At 36.2% G+C, this 12445-nt stretch overlaps 1 protein-coding gene across 1 annotated transcript in view; it reads right to left on the bottom strand.

Moving 5' to 3' along the window:
• The window catches only part of LOC119778499 (protein FAM124A), a 43066-nt gene that overhangs the window by 21405 nt on the left and 9216 nt on the right, over positions 1–12445 (bottom strand). The window lies entirely within an intron of this gene.

Genomic DNA, 12445 nt, shown 5'->3' with positions numbered 1-12445 from the left:
AAGTTTAAACTTACAATAAATTACACATAATGATCTGTTTTACATATACACAGTGAAACCCCAACCCCTAGCAGATTTAGGATTGAGGTTAGATTTTGATTCAAGCAACGTGTTTCTTATGATTGGAAGTAAGATTAAACTTTATCAGATTCAACCACAGTCTGGAATTTGCGGAGTGAGCTGGAGATTTCGATGACAGCAAAAGGACGTCCAACCACAAAGAATGGGAGCTCACTTCCAGAGGTAAATCATCAAAATACATTTGCAGCTCTACAAGTTTTGAGTTTTTATTGTTGTTTAAGTTCATCTATACTGGCCTGACATGGATTGGGTGTTCCCTGCATTAATTAATAAATGGGTATATAGGCCAAACATTTCACTGGAGCATCTCGACTGCAGAATTTCATAGATAATGCCCCTGCAGATATTTTTTGTCTTGTGAGTGCCACAGCAGCTGTGTGTCATTATTAGTGTTTATATATTTTCTACAATTTCAGCATAATTAATGCAGTGCTGGTTGCTCTTTCAGTTAACGTCAAGAATTAGGGTTGGTAGACTCTAGTTCAGGGGTCTTTAAAGTTTTCCAGACCAAGGACCCCCAAATTGATGGCAAGATGAAGCGGGAACTCCCTAATTTTATATATTGTATGAAATTGTGTTATATCAAACTGGTCCAATAGTCACTCTATTACAGATGGAGTCCTGGGATTATGAAAGTATTTCTGATTGTGATTCCTGGTTGATGGGACAGGTGTTGTGAATGAAACGGTGCCCAGCTTGAAAGAGCTCCTGTGTGTGGATTGATGACTGAAAGACATCTCCTGCCTCCATTTATCTGTTAATCATACTGTGTTGAATTCATGTTAATGTGGATTTAAAGACATTTCAATTAGTGTAAAAAAAATTGCAGGGGGGGAATATAAAAAAAACCAGTCCAATCAACAGAAACTTTCGTGACCCCCATGCGATAACTTCGTGGACCCCCTAGGAGTCCCGGACCCCCTGTTGAAGAACTCCGCTCTAGTTAATGGTTAATTAATTACTAAGTTAGTTGATGATTACTTCAATAATCAGTTAATCACATTGAAACCATTTTTTTTTCAAGTGGAAGGGACACTTTTTACAATATTTTATTTAAAGCTACAGTGTGTAATTTTCAGCGACATCTAACGTCCAGACTGCAGACCGCAGCAACATGAACATCTCCCCCCCACCGCTTCTCCCCCCCAACAGTGCGGCGAGCGTTACGGGACAAAATGTCTTCCACGACGTCCGCATCACCTACCTTCTCAAGTGATGAGGTTTGTTTACATAGATAATTTTAATACTGCCATCTATTGTTCAGTACCGTCTCAGTTCATCTCTCTCAACTTGCCGTAGTTACTTTCGAGCAAAATGGGAGATCTCGCAATCGCTAGTTTGTTGGCTCTGCGCTGCCGTAGCGCAAAGATGTCTGCCTCCATGGCTGCGAGACCCGCTCCAATGTAATTATAAATAACGAATTCTAAGGCAACGCAAATATTAAGGTTAAGAGGCTGAGCTCATAGATGATGATAAATAACATAGTTATGTATAATATATTACATTTCTGACTGTATATCCCTGTAATTATTACACACTGTAGCTTTAAACAAACAAATAAAATAAATCAAAATCTACTATTTTAGGTTAGAATAAGGCAAGATGCTTACAGAAACAGTATAAGTAGTACCGGAATATATATATATATATATATATATATATATATATATATATATATATATATATATATATATATATATGAGAGAGAGAGAGAGAGAGAGAGAGAGAGAGAGAGAGAGAGAGAGTACACTGTTTCCTTAAACTGTTGGTGTCTCTGGTGAGTTTGTGTTTAGATGTTTGTTGAAATTAAGTTACTCATGATGGTTAGAGTAGCCAGACATTTTCCTCAAGTACTGATATTTCTTTATTTTTTTCTGAAGTAAAACAAAATTAAGCTACTCCTAAAAAGTACATTATGCCAGCAAATGTAAGTAGTTGCTAAACACATCTGGTCATAAAACAGATTGGAGCATAGATGTAGCTGGAGAACCCATTATGTACTTATCAGTACTATGTGAAAATAATTGAAACCTTAGTTATTTAATCTAATTTTATATATATTTAATAAGGTGAGGCAGCTTGTTGTCATTTACAATGCTGACCTTTTAGACATTTGATCGTCACAGCATCTTTATTGCTGTTATTTCCTCTTGTGTTAACAGCCCTTAAGTCAACAGTTCTCCTGTTGTGCTCTAATTGATGAGGGAAAACATTATTTTTTTTCTCTGTAGCGCCACAGTATTGAGCCTCTAAACAGTTTCATATGTGCCACAGGAGAACAATATAATTTCACAACATTTATTGTTTATTTGTTATGGTTGTTAAATCTTTTTGGTTGCTTCCAATTAGACAAGTCAAAAGTGATAAAATAGGAGCTTGTCACAGCGTTTGTCTTCCTCTGCTTCACTTCATTCCACATGGAGGAAAAACTACAAGTTTACATTGATACACATGATTAACTTAGGCTGCATCGACCGACACATGAAACTCTGGTTTGTTTATTTACTCGCTAAGTTAAAAAAGAGCACAAGTTGGTACTTTTGCTTGATGTATTTAATTATTAGAAACGTAAGCGAGGCCAAATAACGAAGGAAATTCCTGACTTCTTTTCCCAGAGAGAGCAAACAAAGAGTTCTGTATGTATGTGCTGCCAACCCTGACGTTTCACAGAAGATAAAAGTCAAACTAAACTGTGGAGCCGCTATTCATGACCTAAACATGCCGCTACTTTCAGCCTGAGGAAGCATTAATATTATTACAGCAGACTGTTTTGAACAAAGATTACAAGATGAGAATTAGCGACAAAGCCAGATGGATCGCTTCTAAAGCCAAAAGCGCCAACAGATCAATGTGGAGTTTCTCACAGACGGAAGAACTACAGTATTTACAACTAGATTCAGAAAAATACCAACAAAGTAAAGGGGATTTCTACTTTAGCTGATTAGATTTCAGCTGAATTATCACTGATCCCAATACAGATAAATGAACAGGGACATATGAACAAATTTAGTCAGTCATAAAATTATTTAGCAGTACCAGTGCCCTTAAACAGTCTGTGAGGCATGTTTTATGCTTTATTAAAATGTGCTGTGGGAAAACATTTGGAAAACCTCCAGCGGAAGTTTTTTCTCAGCTTAAGTTTGTGCCCAAAATCTGACTTTGGATCTCCCTCTACCCTAACTGGGGACATTTAAATACAAATATTTATAGAAAGAACTATTGAGCAATGGATTTGGTCTAAATTAATTCGATAAACAGAGATTTAAAAAAAATAGGTTAAGTTTTAAGGGGTTTGCAACTGTCAAACAGTTTAAACTCCTTTTAATGAGCTGCTGAAAACGTTGGAGAGTCTTGAGCTTTCTCCTGCCATATGGAGTATGAGGTAACTCAGTGCGGTCCCTCTCCCTTTTGTTGCTGCATGGTGCCAGGCAGCTGGCCAGATTAAAACTACAGATTCCCCTTGCTTAAAAAGTAAAAAGCAGTGAAATATAAATGTGCAAAACCTGCAGAAACTAACTATAATGCAGAAAAAAGAACAGTTGCTTTTATTAACTATTACTGACAATCTAAGCATGTTAGTCTTAACAGCGAATGATTGCAGAGCTACCAGAGCAGACAGCCCGACTAATATACTACTAACAGCTAATATCATTAGATTCCCAGAGTGATTACATATTTAAAATGCTAAAAAAGGTATAATATACTGAAGAAATTCTTTAGAAAAATGCAAAGGTATCTAGTTGCAGTGTATTTTCTATTTCTGCTTAAATGCATATATAAAACTAATAATAGCAACATTAACTGTCATAATAAAATAGGTACTTTAGCTGCAATAGGAACAACTGTTTACTCCATGCTATTTTACAATTAGGATATTTATTACTGCTTAATACATTTTAAAGTTTTATTTAGATTTGGAATTTCATTCATCTGTCCAATATATATGTATTAATAAAATATCATAGACATTTTTTAAGCTTCACCAGGCCACAAAGGGTTAACTTTATGACCAAATTCTTATGAATTTTCCCCTTAAAGGTAAATTTTCATGATTTATGCCTCTACCAAAAAAACTAAATATAGTTATCGATGATTAAAAAAAAAAGGCTATATACTGTTTTGATCATCCTTTTTGAGCCTAAATATAATCTCAGCATCGGGTGCAAATTAGCTGGCATTAACCGATGTGGCGCCATCTACTGGCAGTGCCACTGAACTATTAGAAAGTCAGATGGTGGTCATTAATCCTTCAACTAAATAGGTCCCAACTGAGCTTTAATGTCTCACAAACAACCGATAGATCGGAGGATAGGGCTTAAAAGCAATGCTAACAGCAGCAGCCCTATTAGCAAAGACATGTGCTTGCGTGTCTATCAACTTTGCAGCTACATCGAATGTTTCCTGAGTTTTAGCTGCAGCTTTAGTAACTGTTTTCCCAACACAACTCTAGTTTAATTCTTCTTAGATGCAAACATCTTCTTGCACCTTTTTAGACTTGATCTTGAACTTTTCATTTTTTTTCACAACTACACTGGTAGTTCAACATTCGCTCGCCTCTAATGTTCTGCTTGTTGACTAATCGTAAGCATGTGCAGTGAAATAAACTCAGTTACATGTTGTTGTTTTAGTAAATATACACAGAAGGGCTGTATTTACTAACAGACTGAGCAAAAGCTAAGTTTCAAGGTCAAAAATACCAAGCATTACAATGACAGCACAGTGTAATTTGTATTAAAAACATGTCACTTACAAAAAAAACTACAAATACACGTAATACATGCTATGTACCTACAAGAAATATTTTTAATCTAAGCTTTATGTTAACTGTTCAGCTAGCCATTCACTGTACAACAAAATGCATCATTGGAAAGACTATGCAAACAAATCAGACCTCATTAAGGATGGATGCGATTGCTGAAAAGACCATAAACATGGATTCATGGAACCAACATATAACTGTAATAATACTCTGTATTATTAAAGTCGTAGGGAAAAGGCTGTTCCAACTGTTGCATTTCCGAATTCTCCCGAGTGGTGCACGACTTTACACGAGTGAAAAAAGTGAATGTGATTGGTCGTTTATCAAGAGGGTGGGATTGTTGTGGCGGGAGGGTTCACAAGCAAGTTTGATTGTGGTCGGTTTCTCGGGAAGCGTCTTGCTAACCAGTTAGCAACTTAGTGCTAGCAGGTTCATAATGGGAAATTCCATTGGGACCAAGTAGCACTAAATTGGTGACTTAGAAACGACACTGTCAAGGAACGCTATGGACAGAGGAAACATGCAAGAGGAGGAGAGTTTTGTGTCGGAGGTCATGGATGAGTCTCCTCCGTCATACATTTTTTATTTAGAGGAAGAAAGTGGGGGCGAAGTTGTTGTGGAAGAGGATGCCAGGGCGCCAGAAGCTTGGTTTGGTGTAGAAGGCTTACAGCCGTACATGTTTGAGCCCTTGCCTCGCAACGCTGCCAGTTCTGTTAGCTCTACGCCTGCTGAAGACACAGACGTCCATCTCCGTGAACACTGGGACAGAACTCAGTGGGAAAGGAAATTATTCTTATTTCTTGTTTCAACTGTTGCATATATTAGCTGCAACATATGAATCAAGATACTATGACCAAAGAACTTTAATTGACAGATGACCGTTGATATATGATTGGCCGAATCTAGGTGTACAAGCTGATGTATAACTAACTGGCCTGCGTAAGATAACGAAAAAAAACCCCCCACAGATTTTAAGACAGGATTCTTTTTTTAAGTAGTCTGATAAAGAATACATTTATATACATGTTTAAGCCAGAATGATTTGACATTTAAATATGATTTCCCTACGACTTTAATGGTTTTCAGCTTAAATATAAACACTATTGACTGGGCTCCACTGTCTGACAGTACTCTTTACTCTTCTGTGCCATATATTAAAAGCATGATCACATCAAGGCAGAGAAAAGAAAGTGTATTCAATTAACAGACAGCTGACAGCAGCATAATAAGCTATCGTGGTCCAGATTGTGATTTTGGCACATGAATAATTTAGTAGAGCTTTAATGCAAGCTGACTTATGGCAGAGTCTGGATCTAATAAGCTAAGCTAAACGGAGTAAATCCAGTTTGTGTGTGAGAGTCTGTTTGAGAAAGCAGAGCTGCTTCATCAAGGCTTTATCCACTCTGACTCTTCTTAAACCACCTTAAAATGAAGATTCCCGGTTCTCTTTCCTATTCTGAGCATCAGATTATGAGTGTATGGAGATGAGATGTAATGATTGATTGAATCCCTATGAAAAAATAGACCATTCAGTGAGCATGAAAAATGAAAGCATTGTTTAAATCTTTAGCTGTTTAAACACAGCTGTTATAAAGGGGCAGGGTAACAGAATCAATGATTTATACAAGATCCAAGATCTATGAGATGGAAGTTAAGGAAATACATAAAAGACAGTACTATAGTGTCCTTGTTTCCGTTAAGACTCAACAGATTGTCAAGTCATTAAGTTCCAGCAGTTGATTAGTCTTTGCATGTTTTTCTAGCTAAACATATATTTTCCACAACATTATAACCCATGAATGCAGAAAAGCATGCTTTAGTATGCAGTTCTATCAAATTAAATTCGCTTAGATCCGCCTTAAAAAGGCATCTCGTCTCAGCAAGTTAGACATCTGCTGCAAGAACCCCGAAAATCCCTGTCAACCCACAACTGCCTGGTTTTTTAAAACAACAATCCATCAATCCTCTCTGAGCCTCTGTCTTTAGGATCGTCCTCCTGTTCCTCATTTGTCTCTAATAAAGCTGTTCTTTCGCTGTCGTCTCTTTTTCTTATTTTTGCTCAGCATTACCAGCAGAGTTGGCTACCTTCAATGCTTCTCCGGTTTTATCTCCAACTTTCATCTAACTTTCTGCCTCGTGGATAATAACCATACTTCAAACTTTATTTATTTAACATTTGCAAGTATACACTTACATCCACTGAATATTGGTTAATAGACTGAAACAAATCACACATGTCCTGTTCTCTCTGTTTTCCATCCTGTTGAGCTCATAAAGTCACAAGTCCTTCCTACGGTCCAAAAACATTTATTACTCCACAGCCCACTTAAAGGCTCTGATAATCTATATGCAAGCAGGAAACCTTTGGAGACTGGGTCAAAGGTCTAATAGACATCTTTAAACTATGGCTAACAAAGTATCCCACATATGATCTTTTATTAAACATTTCAAGAAAAACAATTAAATGTGTCCTTAAAGGCACACTATGCAACATTTTTCAGTTAATTAATGTGTTCCATAACGTTATGGATGATTAAATGAGTCATTTCAGGTTGAACAAAGGTATTCTCGGCCGCCCTGGTGGTCTGTGGGGGAAATACTGCACTTGCAACTGCAGGAGCCCTTAGCCCACACCCACAGGCTCAGAAGTCTCGTGAGAGTCAGTCTTGCTTTACGGCGAGAACTGCTACACCCCCCAGTTAAAAGCATTCTCGTTGCTAGCACAGTGGCAATCTTTGTGCAGTTATGCTACGTTCACGCAGCAAAAGCAGCAAAATTGCGTCTGCTGCTTCCTTTTTGCTGCTTGTACCAGTTAGTTCTGACGCGCGGCTGAAGCAGCTTTGCTGCTCTGGCTGCGCGGTGCAAAAGTGTGTCTGAGGCGCGTTGGGCGGAGCTTCACTATCCTTTCTCTGCCTTGCAGCTATATTTGCTGTGATCAGTGGGAATAAAGTAGTTTTAATATGTGTTTAAGTGAGAAAATACACCTGAAAACGTAATCAGTGCAGTCAGTTCATTCAGATTATTATCCTGCCTTCAATATTTTTTCTGTCGGAGCCGCTCAGACCCCCACATACCAGCGGGGCGCCGACAGTATGGATCCCTTCATCAGCAGCGGTTCACCGCGGCAGCTGGTAGGTGTTTTTCATCTAAATAATCCAAACTGCATATTCTGCCGGCAGATTTCTGCATTTTAAGTTAATTTAGGCGTCAATAAACTGTTTAAGAGGAGTGATCATCAGCGCTGTGTCTCTCTCCCTGCGTTAAACGCACCCGACGCGCTGCTTCAGCTGCTCAGACGTGCTGCGCCTGGTGCTCAAAACGCGCCGCGGGACCTTTTGCTGCGCCTTGACGCGCGTCAACCATTGACTTTGCATGTAAACTCGCTGCTTCTGTCGCGCCAGCTACGTCCAGTGTGAACGCAGCATTAGTCATTCGCTGCTAAGCTCAAAACAACCGCGCCTGGCTTGACGGAGAAACCAGGAGAACAGCTGAGCATATTTACGACAGTGCACTTTTACTTTCGCCCTCTGGGGGGAGCCTCGCTGGAAAATCAACACCGGTTGCATAGTGTACCTTTAAGCATTTTGAAAATGTTCTACATGTAAAATGTTATGTTGTTGAGATGACTGCAAAAGCCAGTTATTGTAATTTTTTGTTTGATTTATTTATTATTTTGTGAGTAACTTCATTTTATTTGAATTAATTCTGTATTTCATAACGCAATGTGCACTTTATTTTAACAATATATATTTATTTTTGTCCTATGTTTGAAAAAAAAAACTTAAATTTACAGAGTACTTTGAAGTACTCTTTACTGTTCTGTAGTTTTGTACAGTTTTGATGGAAGCATAACACCTAATTTTTACAGTTTTTGAATAATTATTGGCCAGAATTTAAACAAGGATATTTTTATTCTAGTTTCTTAAAAGTGCTTGAAAAATAATAATAATAATAATACTAAAAACTTTTTGTAAAAGCATTTTTTTTAATGCCCAAATAGGCTTTTACACTTTAAGAAAAAAAAAAGATAAAATATGCAATTAATTTGCGATCAATCTCGAGTTAACTGTTGATATTATGCGATTAATCGCGACTAAAATTTTTAATCGTTTGACAGCACTAACATGAACTAAATCATTTAACAAAAGATTCTATTTTTATATAATGCTTTTATTTCTTTAAGTTCTTTAACATATATATTTATCTATGTGCCATTGCCAGACATTAAATTTACATTTGCAGGAAGAATTATCAGTTCTACTGAATGAAAAAAAATTTGTGGAAAGATGAAGGTAACTTATTTCTTTGGACTTTTACATAATAACTACCAGTTATGGTCAAACTGCGCACTTGTAAAAGTGTAATATATTATAATATAATATTGGAGAAAATGTTTGAAATTTTAAGTGCTAATTCTATCTGTTGTTTCTGCATTTTACTGCACAAAATTTCAAAAGAAACACATTGTTTTTTGCCTTTTTTCAGCATAAAAATTGCAATTTATGTAATATAAAAGACACATTTAATGGAATTAATTTTTTTCTGTTTCTAAATATGTTTTTTTTCCCGCAAATGTTGTCTTTAAATAACTGTATCACAATTTTTAATGAATATTTTTCATAATGATAATTATATAAAGTTTAAATGGGTCTTTTTATAAATTCTTAATTAGCCATCTCTCTAAATAACACCTCGGTCTTCTCTGATGTAACAACCGACATACAAATACTGATAACTTGGTTCGCTCTGCTTTGCCAAGCAGCTCAAGCTCAGTCAGAAATGGCAGAGATAATCTGTTACTCAGCTTCCAGGTGGTATAAACCTTTTCAGTAGCCTGGACTTTAACTAGACCATGCGAACGCAGGTGAAATTAAACTCTTAAGCATTTTAATATGAACCACTCAATTGCACATCTGGCTACATTTTTAGGGTGAAAAGTGAAACTAAACTCTTATATACTGTATATAACATCCTTTAAGGCCTAAAACAGGTTTTCTTGCAGGTTTGCTTTAAATCTGTTTAAAATATATTTAATCAACCCTGACCGACTTTACCCCGGTTGATCAGAGAATCCATACCCTACTTTCTTACAATACGGTAGGTTCATTTAAGGTGGTACTTCACTACCACACATAGTGCAGCACTTTGCAAAACAATCAAGTTTAATCAATAAACACAATCAACTGAACGCAGCGTCTTTGTTAGAGATTCACTGTTTAGGAAATTGTTTTATAAGCAAACTTTTCTTCAAACAGTAGTTCTCAACATTTTGACCTGATTCAAATAGAAACAGATGAACTATATTTACTAATTCTGAAGGTAATTATTTGTATTGCAGTTTATTTAGAGAAAGAAGGGTAAACGATGATGTACAGAGGGATGTCGGAAGAGGAGAGGCCTCTGCTTCTGCCACAGCCTTACCTAGGTGAGGTTAGCAGTAGGACAGACCTATTTGAAAGGTTAACGTTTGTATTCATTTTATTCCCGATTTTTTTTTTTACCTTGGTCTGTATTTTAAATACTTAAAAAAAACTAACTATTGATATCAACTAATGGTTAAAGGCTTTTTATTGTGATTTTCCAGTCATGGGGTATGAACACTTTCTAAAGACAAAGCTGCTTCAGATTCATTATTAATTAGATTTATTGTAATTAATCTAAATGTCCATTAAGAGACTAATTGTATAATAAAGTCAAACTGTATCAAAAACATATAAGGTTTGTATTTAAGAAGAAAATAAAATGCTCTGGTTTATATTCTGCAAAAAATCTCCTTTAAAGCTCATTAACTGATTAAATAAACAAATAAAAAAAACAGTTGAACAGTTGATAGATTAATCCAGTAGCCAAATAATGAGGAGTTGCAGCCCTGTTTCAAACTTTATCCCACAGCTCCTGCTTTGACCTCCAGTTCTAACAATAGTGAGCAAAAGTTCATCTGATACATCAGTGATGACGGAAACATGAGAGGAAAACCAAACCAGACAGCCACCGATGGATTACTGTGTGTCTTTGCATCCTCTTCTTCCTGTGTGGGTGTGGTGCAGGCCGGGAAAACGCAAATTCCTGAAGGCCAGATTAATGGGCTAACATTAGATTTAATCCCTCTATTGTGAAAGACATACAGAGCGAAGGCAAACCTGGATCTAGAAATTGGCTCTCTGGACAATCACAGCTAAAGCTCCACCTGTAATAGTGTGTTGATTTATCACATTAAATATTCCCAAAGATGTGGATGCAACAACTATGCATAGAATGCTAATAAGAAAATAATAAATTGCCTGCTAGTTAATTAAATAGAAAACCAAATCCACTGTGTATTCATGTGCATCTTTATCATATCTATTGATGTTCCCAGGCTCCTCTTCTGTCCCTTCACGGGACCATTTCCAAATTCCAAAGAAACTTTCTAAAGCCGTTTGTTTATTACTTATTTCTGCTAGCTTGGGGGTTTAAATTGGGGGTTTAAAGTGGGAGGCATCACATGACCTATGGTACCGTAGCTGACATTCGTCAACAGTGAGTTAATCTGCATATTATTTGGTTCAGACCAAGTAAAAAAAATCTTAGATTTAGAAGTACTAGATAATTTGTCTTTTTTTAAGACATCATTTATCCTTTTAAGTATTGCCTACGTTTAGTTTTATAACTTAAAATCTTAAACCAAGAAATTGTCGTAAGTAAAATTAATTAGCTGCAGTGAGAGATAATTTCACTTTGTTTGAGTAGCTTTTCCCTATGATTTAGTTTTATGTTTTTTACTTTAGAAGCTCCTTTTTTGCAGCGTAATGGAGAGAATTTGTCCTTTTTTCAAAATATAACACTGTTCAGACTGGGTAAATAAAGCAAAAATATTTAAGTATTTATTCTTTTTGTCCGTCCCAAGCAACCAACATGGGATCCCTAGGATCACTGATTCAGATTACTTGGCTCTTTGTGCTCACACTCCTGTCAAAATCAACACAGCATTCATATATGTTCTCCTTTTGCATCCCTGGATGTTATCCTGCTACTCTGGCCTTCTCATAAGACACAAGTGTTAGCTTAGCTGGTCTATATTGCTCTTAGGAATGAGTCTGCATGGCGGTTAGTCCTGTGTGGAAGTTTATTTTTCTTAAAATTAGAGCTTTTTTTTCTGGAATTAAGTAGTTTAGTGATACACTTTGCCAATGGAATAAGGCAATTTGCATTTAAAATAAGAAAAAACAACTGCAGTCTTTTATTTCAGGTGCATAATATCTAATTATCTAATTTTATACTCATTTTAAGAGTAGAAAAGTTCATACCATTGGCAGATAATCTTATTTACCTACTCAAATTAAGGGTAAATACCCTTCATTTAGGACATTTTTTGCAGTGTGACCTGTCTGCAGCCTAACCTTCTTCTCACCCAATGGCAGAAGGAGAGACACTGCAAAAAATAAGGAAAGAAAATAAAAAATAAAAGTATTTGCTCTTAATTTGAGATATTAAAGAATATTATCTGCCAATAGAATGAGTATTCTTTCTCTTAAAAGAAGTTAATTAGGTATTATCCATTTGAAATGAGATAATGGAGTTGTTTTTTTTTATCTTAAATGTAAATAATCTTATCCATTTTATTAT

Source organism: Cyprinodon tularosa, unplaced genomic scaffold, assembly GCF_016077235.1.
Source record: "Cyprinodon tularosa strain WSP-4 unplaced genomic scaffold, ASM1607723v1 ctg134, whole genome shotgun sequence".
Taxonomy (NCBI): domain Eukaryota; kingdom Metazoa; phylum Chordata; class Actinopteri; order Cyprinodontiformes; family Cyprinodontidae; genus Cyprinodon; species Cyprinodon tularosa.
Note: the sequence above shows the minus strand (reverse complement) of the source record. Positions and strands in the feature narration are given on the sequence as shown.